Source organism: Anser cygnoides, chromosome 6, assembly GCF_040182565.1.
Source record: "Anser cygnoides isolate HZ-2024a breed goose chromosome 6, Taihu_goose_T2T_genome, whole genome shotgun sequence".
Classification (NCBI taxonomy): Eukaryota; Metazoa; Chordata; class Aves; order Anseriformes; family Anatidae; genus Anser; species Anser cygnoides.
In genome coordinates this window covers 7,456,214-7,473,566 of record NC_089878.1, presented here as the reverse complement: position 1 = coordinate 7,473,566, position 17,353 = coordinate 7,456,214, and the positions used below count along the sequence as shown (strand labels likewise).

The following is a 17,353-nucleotide window of genomic DNA, read 5'->3' as shown; positions in this document are numbered from 1 at the left end:
TCGTACAAGCTACTTTCTGTCTGTAGCTGAACACAAGGAATGTGAAAGCATCTGACAGGCTAAGGGTACCAGGTTAGGGTTTGCTACAGCCATCACTGCCCACTTAGAGTGAATCTCCATTCCTAATCTTGCCAGAATGGCTTCTCACCAGCTGTATAACAGATAGCAAGGTGCTTCTGCTCCCGCCTTAAACTCAAGTGCCAGACACTTTTCACAGAATTAATTAATCAAAAGGTATTTACTAATTAGGTGCCTTCAACAGGTATAGCTAGCTATATGTAACTGCCCTTGTTTCTCTGCTCTGTTTGTTCTTATAACTGCTTTAAGGAGATGAAGCCTATCCAATGCAGCCACGTGCTGCCTAACCAAGTCAGTAGGAGCCCACTATGATGATGCTTAGACCATCTGCCACACAAAGCACTTCACCAAGAATTTTACAAGCACTTTTTATATTGCCAAGTGCATTTTCTTGTCAAGCATTTTCCCCATTTTGTCAACACTTAATACACAAAACAAACCAACCCCTCAATAATATATTAGGAAAGAGTACTCATTAAGAGAGACAGTTATTTTCTTTTTACTAGTACAGTTTGAAATACCTTTTCCGATGTACTGATGCTACTTTCCTTTAAAATGCTTCAAGTATCAAGTAGTGAATAACTCAGAGGGATGAATAATTGAGAGAAAAAAAATACTGTTATGACTATCAAGCTTTTCAGAATAGGTACGTGGGTTATGACAATACTGAGATAATGCAACAGGATGCTGCCAACAGGCACGTAATGTCTTCCAGCCAGATGTTATGCAGAAGAACAAAATACGAATTCAGTCAAAGAAATCACCAGTAGCAGCAGAGGGTGTTTAATTCCTGACATATTTCTTCATACCAGAGCTATTCCTAAGGGAGTTACGCTGCTCACCACACCACAGAGATCGCCCAGCACTCCAAAGAACACTCCAAAGAAACACTCCAACACCCCAGATCTAAAATTATTAGCAGCTTGATTTCTTATTTCAAGCCTGTTATTTATTACTTCCAGACTTCACTCTGGATTTGATTTACAGAGGCCAGACGTATCTACAGCTGGTACAGCACTCCAACAAGAAGCTGAGCTACAGAAGTGGTGCACACATTCTGCGCCCTGCTGCAGTCCCTGCGCAGAGCAAAGCCAGAGCACGGCCCAGCTGCTGGCCCCGGTTATACTGACAGAGCCGTGTACAGAAGACAGCTGGGATGCCAAGGACACTGTCATACACAAAAGTGCTTTCTATGGCATTTATGAAGACATTTCAACAGCTGTCATCTTTTCAAGACCTCGACTTCCTTCTCCTCCCATGTCCCCATTACTGGAAATGCTGGCTGCCAGTACATTCAAGCAGCTAACAAGAAGCTAACAATTGCTTTACACTAATCTCATATCGTATGTCCTTTCTTAATTCATCTGGACTTGAATTTTTGATGGAGAGAAGAAAAATATAACTTCATATATGAAATCTGAATGACATTTTCCCCTCCCTACAGGCTAGATGTCACTATTATCATTAAAGAAATCACTATAAACAATCTGCCCATGGTATTTATGTCCTGCCTATAGCCACAGTACATAAGAACTGAAGTGAAAAATGAGAAAATACAGTAGAAACAGAATAGGTTTTAGCTTCTCAAAATGAAAATAGAGAAAAGATGTGGTCACTTACTACAAATGCTTCAGGAAGATAAATATCAGGGATGAGAGAAAAGGCAATGTCTAAATAGGAACAAATATCTATTAAAGGGGCGTCAATACATTTAGGCTGAAAGTTATGAGACTTCTAGTCAGTAGAGCACTGGAGTTCTGCAAAAACCTCTGAACTGGAAAGGCAAAGCAAATCATCTAATATTATGTTAATGATGATGGGCGATTCAAGAGATTTCTTTTAATTCCGTGTTCTCATCTTTTTAGGACTCAGTCTATTGCGTTTATTAACATGTTGTCACTCAGTGTAACTGGCGTGCTAAAAAGGCATAATGCAGCACATGCACATCTCTGCTTGGGACTATGCAAATGGATATACCTTATTTCATATTAAAGATGAAATTAACTCCAAATTTTCAGAGCACTGCAGGCAAATGTACAAAGAATATTCTGACAATAGACCTAAAATGATCCACTTTTGTCTCATACACAGAAAATATAAACAACACTGACCTTTAAAGTAATGCTTTTACAGCAGGACCTGCCTGCTAATATTTCAGTTATTTTTTTCTGAACTAGCTTCTGTTTCTGACCACACAGAGCTAACACTGGCTTTGTTCGTGACAGTTCAGTTCTCAGGTGACAAAGCACCAATCACAGCAGCTGGGTAGGCAAACTGTCAGAACCTCATATTCAAGGAAAGGTGGTAAAAGGGTATTTGGGAGACTTGATGTTATTTGATCCTCTAATAGTGGTTGGGAATATAGCCAAAACCCTATGATGTTGGTGACAAACTGACAAACCCCTTCTATCTAAGTGACTGATAAACTCTGCCATATTAGTAATTGTTTTCCACAGCCTCTGAGCATTATTTCTATTCTGTCTACTCAGCCTCTGATAGGTGTCCACAGACCATGGCCCAGCTTCTCATAGGTAAGCAAGCAATTTCTTCAGCAGCTCTGAGTAGATGTATAGAGCACGCTATCACCCCAACACCCAGCAGCTCCTCCATCATTTGTTCTTAACAAGATGACTGGACTTGAAGAGCAGGATATAAAAATAAGAAAAAATAGAAGGACCCCAGAGAAGGACAGAAGAAAGAACTAGAGGAGAAAAGCTACACACTGGATAGCAAAAATAAATAAATAAATAAAATAAAGAGAAAAAAAAAAGAGAAAAAAAAAAAGGAAAGAAAAAGAAAAAGGTCTCTTTCTTTACTAAACCACTGAAAATTTTTCAGGTGTACCAAACCTACCTCTCAGAATTTATTCTGCACAGTCACAGGACCTAACCTGTTTTACAAATATTTCAGACATATCTTTCTACGCAAATATAAATTTTTCTCTAAATTAAGATTTCAGAACCATTATGATACAGGTATGCCTGAAAAAAAAGTGTCTGTTATTGCCAGTGTTGCCACCATATAAAATAATTGCCCCCAAGCTGAAATGTCTATTGATAATTGGCAGTTCAATTCTTATAATCATTTTTCATCCAGGATCACACCAGGATGCAATATTTACTGTATTCTGTACAGTCGCTCTCCTTCATTTAACTTCGGACTTGCAGAAGAGCAGGTGAATCATGACAACGATGTTCAGAAAGGGAGTATTTATAAAGAAGCACAGGAAGTGCAAGAAGCCAGATTATCCTGGTGGTGTAAGATGAATTAGTTTGTATTTTACTTTTTGGCAATGCTGTGCTGATAATTCAATGGAACAAAAGCCTCTGTTTTGGTTCCAAACTTCTTACAAAGATGATACTTGATATCAAAGCTGCAGCTTTGTCCACACTGAGCCTTTGTTTTAAAAGTTTCAGTTACCTTTGGAGAACAGAGGGGTTTTTTGTTTGTTTTTATTCAGGCTTTTCAATAACTTCTTAGAAAACCAGTGTCTCTAGTTGAAACTTCGCACTCAAATGCTTAAGTGAAATGCAATGTATCTTGAAAAATATTTACCTCTCTGTTTAAAATAGTTATTTGATGTCATTTAATGCCCCTAACAGCTCTCAACTTTCTCTCAATAATGTCGGATGTGCAGAGACTATAGTTGTGGTAAAGACTTCGAAATAATTTCTATAGGTTTCTTTCCTTGTCCGAGCATTACTTCTACTAAAATCTTTCTTCAAAATATGCTAGAAAAAAATATTTGGAAATTATAATAAATGTGATAAGTAAATAAACTCAATTATCTAACACAATCTTTGTTAAAAATATAGTGGTGTTTTTTTTTGTTTATTTGTTCTTTAAATCTGATTCTTAAAAACAAAGTTTGGGAAGGTAGATGCTTTTTGGGTTTTGGTTGTTGTTGTTCTTGTTTTTTTAACAAAAATTTTCTGTATTGTCTCTGGAAGTCAAATTGTTTTCTTTTTCTTTGTAAGCAAAGAGACGATCTTTTAATCAAATTTAAAGCACAAAAACAATTAGGACACACATGGAAATATGCACTGTGCAAGATGGTAATGAAATAATATTTATGAACAATTAATCAGTTCCTGCTTGTGAAGATATCTTCACAACAGGTTATATTTAAGAAGCCGTCCCAGTTGTCAGGCTAATAGTTACCAAGTACAAACAAGTCTTCAGCTTCTGCTAGATGATTTGGTATTACCTGAAATAAGGACCGATTTAATGTAGTTGTAGCTTACAGGATCAAAGCATGGCGACCAGCAGAGCTGGGGTTGGGGAAGCACCACTTCTCAAAACAGGTAAGTTTTCACCTCATCCCAGTCAAGCTGTGTTCCAATAAATGCTATTGCTCTCTTAAATCAATGACATTTCAGATAATTGTAAAGGTAAAGAAAGAATTCTTATTTTTGACTTTCTGCCAGTTTTGGATAAAATACTTTTACTTCTGATACTTCTCCTCTATATCAAGCTTCTGTTTATATTTACAGCCAAATTATAAGGCAGAAAGATGACAATGAAATTTCAGGATGTGTTTTTCTCGCACTGTTTAGATCTAAAGCAAGCTATAGCAGCACTGGTTGGCACCCCTGTCGAGTCTGTTGACAGTAATAATGCTACACTGACTCTAGAGTCTGTCTCCTCATATAACATTCTGAAAAGATGACACCTTGTACTAAATTTACTCTTGTTACGAATAATATGCTGCCTGTTAATATAAAAGAAATAAAAGCTACTTTTATGAGGAAGAATGTGTAACTTGTTATATTTTCCTAATCTAGTCAGCATCTAGAACAATTGCTTTACATCTGGATGTGCGAGAAAGCAACAGGAAAAGTAAGGATACAGCAGAACAAAGTCCTGGTTGCAGGACAGCTTTTGGGAAGTTCTCTCAGACTCATGTTTTCTAACAGGGTCACTGAACACCTGATGCTTCCAGACAGAGACAAAGTTCAATAACTTTTTATCTCATACCCTACCACACCTAAGGAACAGAGATCTGTGTAATAGTTTCTGATGGACCAAACACAGGTACCATCAGAAGACAAGAGCACCTAGGACAGGGCTTCATCATCACGCCTAGGCACCCGAAAGCTGATCCTCAGTTCTGCCATATATACCAAAGATGAAGCAGAGAACACTACTTTCATAAATCAATTCCCTTATTGCAAAATAAAATTAAGTCATGAAATACAGGTTATCATTAAATCTCGGCATTTAGGCCTACCTCTCACCAATGTATTAGCTGAGTATTTCCAAAGCAAAAATAGTTCATCTGTTTATGATTCCTGGAGGAGGAGCTGTATTTTGGGACAGCCAAAATAAAGGTGATTAATGACTATTTAGGATTGAGGAATATTTGCTATAGGTTACTTAATTTCAGCAACTTCTTCCTGTCCAATAAAATAACTTTCAATTACCCTTTTGGCAAAAATGTAAAACAAACTTTTTTTCTCCTCACAGCTTAAACACATACTAGAAAAATCACACTACTTTCACCCAGCAAATCCTATAGAAAATTCCTGCAGCTGACACTGACCACAATAAAACAGACTGATCCACCTATAACAGACTACCCACCACAATTTTTAAATGCTCATTCCTGGTAATGGGTGACATGGAGGGGTTTATTCTGATGGCAGAGATGCATAGGTTTCACCAAGTTGCTAATGCATCTACTTTATCACTATTTACATCACGGTAGTCATACTGTTTCATGTATTCACTTATTTTCCATGTCACTTTATATGCTCACTTACAGATTTATATAGTCAAAATAAATCAGAAAACAAGTTACATGTGTGCCATGACATATCCCAGCAGGATAACACATTCTCTCTACTGGTAAATAAAAAAGATTTCAAAAGCATTTATTTTCTTTGCTTACACTAGAATTTGTCTTAAATAGTGAGAATTCTTCTGTGTTTCTGTAGGGGATAACTTTCCTACCAAGCTGCATTTTCTCATGTCAGGATTCACACTCAACACCTGTACTTGCATGTGGCCACTGGGAGCACAGAGCTGCTCAGCTCCTTAGCCTGTATTAGAGCACTGTATTTGAAGGTAATGCAACTGAATGACTATTTAACTAATAGCACAACTCTGTAACAATAATTATATTTTTGCTTTCACCTAAGTACCTCATATGTGCAGTATCTGGTTTAAATCTTCCCTGAAAAGCAAAAGCAGATATGTTCCTTCATCCCACACGAAGGGAAGGTGTCAAAGTTCTTGCTCTCACACAGATTCGCATAACAAGCTCTTTACCCCCATAACATTTACCAGCCAGGTATTATCTACCTTCTATGATGGTACTATGCCCTTTTCTTATCTGACACTGGCCAAATGCTCAAAAGCCTTGTTGGATGAGTGTTCAGAAATGGCAAAATCGATGTTTTTATAAAAACATACACCTAACCACCCACAGCATGCCTGCCCTGGAAAGCTCATCTCTGCATAGCACAATTTTCAGGAAATCACAATTGTTGGTCTTTACTCCCCAGAGTAGTCATTTATTGCTTATTTCTTTGAAGATTATGCAAACTGTAACTCTGCTTTGTCAAGCAGAGAAAGGGAAAACTGCTTATCTACAATTGTTACATGTGAGTGTACACTGTCTTTCCAAGCTCATGCAAAAGAATAAAAACCACACAACAATAACAAACATCCATGTTTTTAACGGATTAAATGTGGATATATTGGACCAGGTTTTCAGATGACTTCAGATCCCACCTATGCGTCCGAAAACAATGCGCATTTTCAGAACGTTTTAGAGAAGTTTAAAAGAATTGCCATGGTTTCTTGAAGATAAATTGACACTGTTGTTACAGATCTCAGAACAACATAATCATCAAAAGACAAAGTAAACAGTAGCAAATAGTAAATAGTAAAACGAAGGGTAAATTCTTGCAGCTAATCAGCTAATAATTTCTAATCTATGACACAGATTTAAAAAAAAAAATCCTAAACTTTACTTCTTAAGGTTTGTAATTATGTTTCCTGTTATGTGGATTAAGCGAAAGAACATAATTGTGTAATATGCAAATATATTAAGAATAGATCGTTTATTTTAGCTAGTGCCAGAAAGCTTTTTCCAGCAACTCCAGCTTATTCAGTAACACAACTTATATTATTTCTAACAATGATATGACTGGATTCCTGAAAACAAAGGAAGGGTTTTTGAAATTCACACTTATGCCTGAGTATGGCAACTGTACTGCAACAGTCGTACTGACAAACCCTGCGCAATCTCTCTCAAAAGAAAGGAATTAAACATGAAATAGAAATGAACAGTGCAACCAGCCCAAGAAGATGCTGAAGTTGGCATAGTCAACAAAATGACAATAAATTTAAGGAAAAAGACACACACACACACACAAATATTGGTGGAAGTGAACAAAAGCTATAAGGATATTAAGACACTGAACTACGCAGAGCCTGAAGGTCAGTCATATTTCTCTCTGATAACAGTCCCAGCAAGCAATGAGGCAATTCCTCTCAGGTAAATGTGATAACAGAGATTTATGGTAGACACACACACGCAAAAAAAAGAACACATGCATTTTATGATATTTCCACCTTTCTTGGAAGCTACTCATTTTATCTATAGGTAATAGGTAGCTACTGCTTCATGTTACAAGAGACTGGAATTCATTCGTAATGTATTCCAACATAAATGTCTTTGATGCCTAAATTTACTTCCTTTCATAGTCTTTGAAATGCTACCTTTTTATCCATCTTGTGAACATACCACTTGAAACATGATCTACCATGGTCCCCAAAACAATTTACAGTAATAAAATGCTTAAAAGGCCAGTGGTAACATTAGCATGATATCCTGGTCCATGATATCCTGGTCCATGGTATCATGGATAGAGTACAATGCAAGTATCTAAATAAAAAGGTTGCTGCAGGAAATTTTACTCTGCCGTGCTGTTATCTGCATTTTTCAGGGTGATAAGCAACCTATAGGACACCAAGGATAACAAGAATGGCTGAGTCTTACCAAACTACCTGCCAAAAGGAGCAGCTCTGTAAGCACATGGACTTCCTGTGGGTTAGTGTTTTGTGGTTTATTGACTCACACAACCTCTTCCAGAGACTGCACCAACTCTGTGGTCTCTCATGCTACCCTTTGTTGATCCTTAGTTTGAAAGCCTGAGCTCACAGTCTATCAGACGTGGGACATGCAGCCTGCATTTTATTTACCACGCTTATGCTGGCAATCACTTCGAAGTCCTGACCTTAATTTTCAGAGGCCAGCAACAACCAAACCTGCAATACAACTTCTCAGTCCATCTCTCCCTGCAAGGTGCCTTAGCTAGTAAATGGACGACAAGAAAGGCTGTGGAAGGAAGTTCTTCAGACAATACTATTGCAATTTAATTTATACAGTATGCATAACTTGGCAGAACCTGGAATAAGCTTATCAAGGCTTTTGTTGTCAAACAAAATCTGCAAGGAAAAGCAGATGACCTGAAGAGCAATCACCTTGTATTTAACACATCACAAGACTTACAGAAACTGATCACTAGTGAGGAAGACCTGAAAACGACTTGAAACAAAATTGAGAGTCATTGGACACCACAATTTACATATGAAACAGATATAAAAAAAACGTTGACATAACTAAGAGCAAGTTCACAAAACCTTTTTAAAAAAAAAATCACACCATGAGCGTAGTTTCACTGTGCTGTATCACAAGTTAAATGGCAAGGTGGGAGAGAATGATATGCAACTATTTTAGCAATATTATTTAAATTAAATCATTTTAATTATAAATCAATAACATACCATGGTGTTGAAGTAAATAGGCAGACTAGAATTCATCAGTGAGAAAAGCAGAGCTTCACAGAACAAGCCTTACAGACCTTCATACCAGTGTTTCTTTCAACATGATAGATAGCTGACTTTTGGACACACAGCTTTCTGTAATTTAATCTGGCTAGATGTAGCAGGTGGTAGCCAGCTAGAAAAACTGCAGGGGATTTGTCATCCTCTACTTTCTTGTGGAAATCTCCAACTGTGTACTAAAATATTGAGAGCAGTTCCAGTAAGATCAAACAAGCACAACTTTGCTAGGGGATAATCACAGCTATTCCAAGTGTGTAAATACGCTTCTTCCTTGATGACAAGCAAAGAAGCTGATTTTAAATGCTTCCTGGGACAAAGCAAGACAGATGATGCACATTCGAAATTAAAAATACTTCCTTCCTTCAGCTTTCTTTTTACTTACCCTCTTTGTCTAGGTATGATTTGGCGTCAGGAAAACAAGGCTACAAAACAAATCTGTTAAATGCTTAACACGGTAGGTTTCATTTTCAGATGACTCTCTTTGATATATCAATGGCACAAAATTGTTGAGAAACAAGACAAGAAAAGGCTAAAGGGAAAAGATTTAGATTTAGTTGACTGGGCTCTTAGGAGTGAGAAGAGAAAATAGACTAAAGGAATTTTTCAAACAGAATGAAGAAGTAGACAGAATAGATGAAATCCACCTAATAACCATGAAATAATTAATTCAGAAGCAAACCATATGAAATATGAAATCCAGAAGGAATTTACATCAGGCCCCTGTTTTGTATATCTTATCCTGTTTGTGTGCTCGCATGGCAGAGGTCTTTAACGATGACTTCGATAAAACTATAAGGGCAAGAGTGTGGCACCTCTGTATGGTACTCTGAAATCAGTTCAACCCCTTCCAGGTGAAACCAGGACATCAAATTAAAATCTTGAATGCTGTTTGCCTGGGTGACCTTAAAATCTACTAAATATATAATAAACAAAGCAATTTTATTAAAATTATATGTAGGAAGACTTTGCCAGGTCTGGCCAAGGTCATCTAAAAGTGTAAGAGACATACTATTTCTGAATTGCATGTATTAAATTCAATAGGAAATCTGGTCTTATTACCGACTTGGAAAAAACAGTCCCCTTTAGCCAAAGAAACATAATTTTAGTGAAGTCCAGTAACAGAAAACTAGTGCAGCTCAAGCACTGTGCCAGTTCTCAACCCATTTCATATATTCTTGGACAAAAAACTAATTTTTTTTTCTCGTTTATCAGTTTTAAATGAAAAACTGCATGTTGTTGCTTGACCAAGCCTAAGTTGTTTGCTTAGTCCAAAGTTTATAAGAAGATTTTGAAATAACATACAGTGAAAATAATGAGAAAAGCTATTCTAGACTTTCTTTATTTAGCAATCTAATTCTTTAAAAACAACTCAGATATTTCAAGGCTAATGAACAGCATAATCTCAGAAGGCAGTATCAGCTGATAGATGCACTAGAACTACTAGAAATGATTACATTATACTGCCAACACTCATACGAATCTTAAAAAATGATTTTTGTTGAGACTGTTTTCACACACCCTGTTATAGTCCAATTATATCCTAACCTATCAGCAGATTTGGTTGTTGTCAGTTTAGAAAGCAAGCTAAAAATGTAAATGATTGCTCCCGCAGAGCCCCAAGAGCTCTCCTAACACTTGTTCAGTTCTGTTGATAGTTCAGAATAGACTTCACCAACATGAACTGGAACTGAATTGATCACTCAACATGCTACTCCCACTGCTGTCCTTCTCAAGACCATCACATCATTTATCCTTCTTTTAATCACATTCCATTTCTGGAAAGAGACAGATCCCACTTCTGGGGGAAAGAAAGGTTTTAAACAGCTAAACAGCATCATGAGCTGCCCTGTTATCTGCATTAATATTGCATCCCAGAGAATATTATAAATGTGCTCATTAAGGTACTAAATTATTCTCCTCAAAAGCAAAGCAGTTTGAGCAGTCAAAGCAAACTCTATTTTCTCCTTTCCTATATACAACAGTCCTTCCAAAGAAGCATATAGGCAAATTTTCACCTTTAAAAGAAGGAATCAATGGAAAAGATAAAAAGGTATGAAGTGTGAACTTGCCAGTATACTCTATACTGTCACCAACACTTAAAACAAGTGCCTTTAAAAGAAAAAAAAAAAAAGCAATAATACTACCCAACAATTCACCAGAAACCAATTATCTCCAAGATAACCTCTTGGTCAAGTCCTGCCAATGCACTCAAATCTTATATAGGAAGGGGCTGACAAAGAACACACAGAGCAAGAGACTGCATAAAAATTGTTTCCATAGAAATCTTGTCCCCTAAAACAGTGATAGAAATCACCATGGCAACTAACCTGGAGAGTTATGATGCAGATTGAAAATTTATTCTGGCTTAAGGACCACTGCACTAGTAGCTACAGCCCTCTTGCAGAAAAAGTTCCAGTTGGATGCTTGCTTAATTACAGATATAGCTTTTTTTTTTTTTTTGCCATTACATAACATCTATTAGCAAGTTTCAGTTCAGAAGTAGAAAGTTTAATACAGATATAGATGATTTCAGAAGTTCTGCTTCAGTTACCAGTATCAATTGCAAACAAAACAAAACAAAACTAAAGTAAAAAGATATGTTGGATATTGTTCAAGATCTCTCTATAAAAATAAGAACACAGTAGAAGAGAAAGGAATTTCAGTGATTCTATCCTCATTCTAAACAAGAACCCTAGAAGTTTGCTGCATCCATCTCTTTTAATGGAAAAAGTATGACCATAGGAATATGGAAACAATACATTTTCCAATTCTTGCACACCAAGTGACGTATTCTCTGTAACATACAATTTATGTTTAGAGTGTCAGCTGCCTTTACACCTTAACTCCAGAAATGTTTTAGGTCTATTTGTTCATACTCATATACCATTTTAGAAATAAAAGCAATCAGACAGTGACCTCTGCCTGCTGACTACATTTGGGGAAGGAAAAAAAAATGCAGCTGATAAGAATGATTAAATCATTCTTACTTGAATATTTTTGTATTTAATACATTCTCAATAGGAGCTTGTGACAAACAGTTCTTTATCCCCAAATTTTCATAGTAGTAATTTTGCTGCTCCACTAGTTTCAAGCAAGGACATTCACTTAAAATCCTATCCTGAGGAAACTTGGAGTGAAAGCTCATTTAGATTGCTGAAATGGTGAAAATTATCATGCTGAACAGCTCTCTTGGTCTTCTTTAACTTTATCCTAGCTGCTGTATTTAGGACAGAAACAGGCGAATAATTCCCTATCAACTATTAGCCTGTTTAAAACATGAATTTATTTCAAATACAAGGGCTACATCTGGAGAACAGGTGGTATACTACTTTGATGTTTTAACATGTTCACATCTTCCTGCTTTTTAATTCTGTATGTAGTGTGCTTAAGAGTGTAAATAAGAATTCTGGCATTTAAAAATGTAATCTGAGAACAGAAGACAACTTACCATAATGCATATGCTGATCCAATTCCCTCCCTTAATTAAAGGGGAACCACAGAGTCAGAATTTGGAAGCTCTTACTAATAGACTAAGGAGATCTTCATGGTTTCCAATTTTCAAACAGCTGGCTTGTATAGAAACACAATGTCCTGGCACAAAGAATTATTTATGCCCATGTAGATTTAGCATGACTGATTATTCACCACATGACAATAGAAAGCTGCAAAAGAAGCAATTTGAGAAATTTTGGCTGAAGTTCTCCTCCATCATTAACTCAATAATCAAGATTGCTGTTATGGAGGTACTATTTCATTAGCTCAAGAAAATCACCGGACTTTGCATGCAAACAGCCACAACAAACACAAAAACAAGCCAACCCATCCCACAAACACTGTTACCATGTACATTCTCTAAAGTAGACCAATTCTGTTTAATTGTATGTAGTTGGATTCCTCTGGATTGTTTTACATGACATTTTAAATGAATCGGTTCAAGAGGAGGGCTGGATATTTTTCTTCATGTCACTGTTTTTTACATTTTATCCTGTTGTTAAATATGACAATTAGTTGCTCAGATGCTATATAGATAACCTAAGAATATAGCTAAATTTCTCTTTCCCTGCATATTTATCATAATCAAGAAGAGGAGAAAGAGTGCAATTAGATGATTCTTACTTCTACTAAAAATAGTTGTTTTGCCTTTCAGTGAAGAACATTTTTCCTCTGCTTTAAACTGCCAGTTGAAATGTTCAGGAAATTCTTGTGCAAATTAATAGTAAGAGAACAACCACCTTCAAAAAACACTTCTGACTCCTTCTATATCTCTAAGTCAGATCAAGGCCAGAAAAGTTCTGATAGCAAGCTTTAATGCCAGAAAAATGTACAAACAAAAAGTAGAGATTTTCTAGCCATGTGAGAGTTAAAATTATATTTAAATGACAGATAAAAACTAATCAACTTTTTAAATTAACTTTACTGAATAAAGCAGGTGTTGGCTTTTGTTTTGTCCCTTTTGTTGAACACCTCGTACCTTTGCTGTACCAGAGAGGAATTTTTTCATGATTCATGTCTAACACGAAAGTAGCTAATTGCTGGTTGAGCGACTGCTACCGATTATAAAATATATATATATATATATAATAAATAAATAAAAAAAATAAAGTACCTTGCAGAGCTTTTTTCCATCCTTACCTTTCACACCAGTGTAACTACACTATTTGCATTTCTCTTTGGGACTGTAGCTTGGCTAAAAAAGGATAAAGTCTTTACCACCAGTCAGCTTTTCTCTCATTCAAACCTTCTTCAATTTTTTCCCCTCAATAGATCTGACAATTTACCTGTGCAGACCTATGCACCCACCATCGCATGCTTCCTTCCTGATGCAGTCCTCATTTCATTGATAGCAACCTCCCTTACCTAGACAAATGAATCATTATCCAGGCTTTTAATTGCAAAGAAAGAAAACAAGTCTTTTGCCACACTAGAGAAAACCATCACCTCACCTGGAGGTGGGGGGTTATTCACTGATGTGGAAGAGAACAGCAAAGAGATCCGCACTTACTCTATAAAGCTAAAGCTGCCACTTTGGGAGCCATAAGACTGACATACATAAGAGACCTTAGCCTATAAGAGACCTTCTTAACTAGGACTCTCAATTAACAATGCAATTATTCTTTGAGAGATGTGCCATTCTCAAAGATCTTTCTAGAGAGAACTGGAAATCAGAGAGACCACATTAGCATTTCCAATCTAGGACCTATACGTGCCTTTGTAAACTTCCAACTACGATCTGTCACCCCGAGATTAATGAAGCCTCCATAAAAAGGTCTCTTCTGGTAAAATGTCCACTGCCAACATCATATCTGAGAGAAACACACATACATAATGAACTGTTAAGCCAACTGCCCTCTGTCCGGTAAGGTACATGAACTAAATCAAGCACATTACACATCACTTCTAGGGGAAAAAACAACAAAAACTCCACACATACCTTAGTGACATAATACTACACCAATTATTAATAATGTTGGCATAGAAAGAAAAAGATAAGATTCGACAAAACTAGGGTAGAACATATTGGTAGGATATCTGAAATGATACATCCAAGAGTATTTTCTTGCTGCTATACCCTTATGATTAATTATTGTTTAGACATATCTTCTGAATTTACTAACAGCTTCTAAGGGAGCTTTACATAGAGTAAAGGCTTGTATGTATTTGGAATTACCGGGTTGATTTGTTGCCTCACCTTCTTGTGCTTAAGCCCATCACAGGAACGTCACACTTTCAAGACCATTTCAGTAAAGGCTTAACAATATCCTATGTCATATCATTTGAAGGAGGTAATATCTGTTTTGAAGCCAGCCTTTCACTTCCACTGCATGAGATTATCAAATCAAAGTATTTAAAACAAGATCTTATTAAGATTACACAGCAAGACCAGGGATACATACTATTTCACCTACAAAGCATCTCAAACAGTCAGCTTCACACCAACACCAATTTCAAACATTCGCTGCTCAAGAGTCTTAATTAGTCAGCCATATTCTAATAGACTGTTTAGCCTCCTCTGAACTCAAATTTCCTAAATAGCTTGCCAATTAAAATACTTTGTTCTTCATGCGTGCTCAGTTTCAGCTATTTCACTCTCCCAAATCAGTCTGAAATTATTTGTTAGCAGAATATCATTCTATCAGACTCTAGAGCCAAAAAAATACCTTAGGAAAATCTTTTAAATTGAAGATGCTATTTGCTATTAAACATTTTTGTTGACTTGGCACTTTTCCTGACTTGATCCTCAAAAAAAGAAAGCGATATGCAAAATTCATGAAATTAGACAGATAAAATAATATTTTCCCTTTAATTAATCAAAACCCCAATGGTTAATTACTTTGTCTTAAGACGCTATTCCCCAAATGTCTACATCCTCTGAAGGTTTGCATCTGCGAGGACAATGTGTTAATTTTCATATTTTATTCTGGTGAGAAATATTCTCGGTGATATCTGTTTAGGTTTTTCCCCTCTGTATAAGCAGTAAATACCCACTGGAATATAGACTGGATCTCAAGGTCCTACTTCCTAGGGCCTATTTCTAAGGCTCCATTTTCCTAATCAGTGTGTTATATTAATTCATTCTGTCCAAATGAGTGAATATTTACATTTCTTATGGAAACCCAAGTGGTTAGAACAATTTCATAAGAGAGATTTAAAAATTCATCTCTCCCTAGCCTAAACAGCTCAGTGCTAAAAGATGAGTTAAGTGCCTTTAGAGACTGGACATGTGTCAGTTTCCTCAAAGTGGGAATTCAATTTTTCACTTAAATCCTGTGTTAGAACACTACTTATTTAGTTATTGGTGAAAAGCAGCATAACCTGCTCTTATGGATCTTGTTTAATCTTCCATTGTCTTGCTTTAAAAAAAAAAAAAAGAGATCCAAACTATTGCTTCAGGACAAAGAGGTTTGCTAACACACAAAATTCAAATTTTATATTAAAAAAAATCAAACTAAAAAAAAAAAAAACAACAACAACCAGGAAAAACTATTTCTAACTTTGTGTTTCAACCAACCAGTCTTCCTAGCCAGCTTATTCCTGAATATGGAGGAGGAAACAAATACTTCAAAATAGAACAGCATTTAAAAGAAAAACATACTCATGCAAATGCTATATGCTCATGTTACAACTAGGGTGACTATCTAAATCGGGCTCAACATTTCTAAAAGCAAGTAAAGGCCAGTCAAATGTACCTGTGAAATATTAAATTTCTCTTTGATCAAGCTACGCTATCTAATTACACAGAAAAATTAGTGCTGTCTGTGAAGAAAAAAAAATCCATCTAGGTTCCCAATTAAATGCTTCTCTCAGGAGTCAAGAAAGTAATTATGTCAGTTATATGTGGGAGTGCTATGCAATGCCAGGCTTCTTCATCTGAGCAGCTTAAGATGGTTATTTCATTAGATGAGAGCTTCACAGCACCTATGAAAACACTATACACAAAGCTTAAACAAACAAACAAACAAACTAGAAGCACAGTGCTTTACCTCTTCTCATTTTGAACTAGTCTGTCCAAGTCTGATAGTCCTTCTGGAAACACTCTTTGCATAGGGATTGAATTTCACAAGGCAAACAGATGCTTCTTGACCTTTCTTAAGAAAGGTCAGCACACTGTGGGTCTAAAAGCTTCTGACCAGCTTTCCAATTAGTGTGCTGGCATCCTGACCAGAGATCTGAAACAATATTTGCTGCATGGCCCCAAGGTTAAAAATATCCTTCTTTATACAGTATGATGAAGGAAAAATCTTTCTTACAAGAGCAAACAAATAGCACTTCCAAAAGCTGTCTTGATGGACCATTAGTTTACAAATTCTATAAGAGGGGAGGAGAAGAATAAACTTATTTTCTCCTGTAAATACTGTATCCCCTGAGCATGTAAAATGGTACAAGAAAAAAATCCATAGGGTGTAGCATTAATGTTAATGCATTTTTACTTGATATACACTGCATATAATGGTCATTCGATGTTAGCACAATGTGTTCTCTGATGCCCTCTATACCATTATTAGTAACAAACAAAAGCACAGCTACATCAGCAACAGAAAAGATTTCACACATTATAACAAGGCATGAAGCTTCTCTCTGAGGGCAAGTCATTTGTGTCCTACACTGGACAATTAATGTCATTAGAGAAACTAGAATTAATAGCCCTCATTAAGAGCATCTGGAGAATTTCAAAGCTACAATAACTGTGACCAACCCAAAATGTCCAAGAATAAGTCAAGGTTGCATCCTTTACTTCTGCCTTTAACATTTGCTGAATTAGCTTTTATTTATTAAAGTAAAAAGTAACCATGTTACACAGGTACAGAAAGACCTAAGCTATGATCCTTGCCTAAGATAACCACAAACACGATATTATGTTTGAATACTGATTACCTAGAATTACCTAATAGTGATATTAATTGTAATCAGGAATATTCCA

At 36.3% G+C, this 17,353-nt stretch overlaps 1 long non-coding RNA gene across 15 annotated transcripts in view; it reads right to left on the bottom strand.

The window, feature by feature from the left end:
• LOC106034563 (uncharacterized) overlaps positions 1 to 17,353 on the bottom strand; it is a 144,957-nt gene that overhangs the window by 74,028 nt on the left and 53,576 nt on the right. Inside the window, exon 1 of one of the 15 annotated variants that reach the window (XR_010832240.1) lies at positions 8,875 to 9,095. The exons of the other annotated variants lie outside the window; for them this stretch is intronic. This is a non-coding gene — a long non-coding RNA (uncharacterized lncRNA). Of the gene's footprint in view, positions 1 to 8,874; positions 9,096 to 17,353 lie in introns of those variants that run through there. 15 annotated transcript variants of the gene reach the window in all.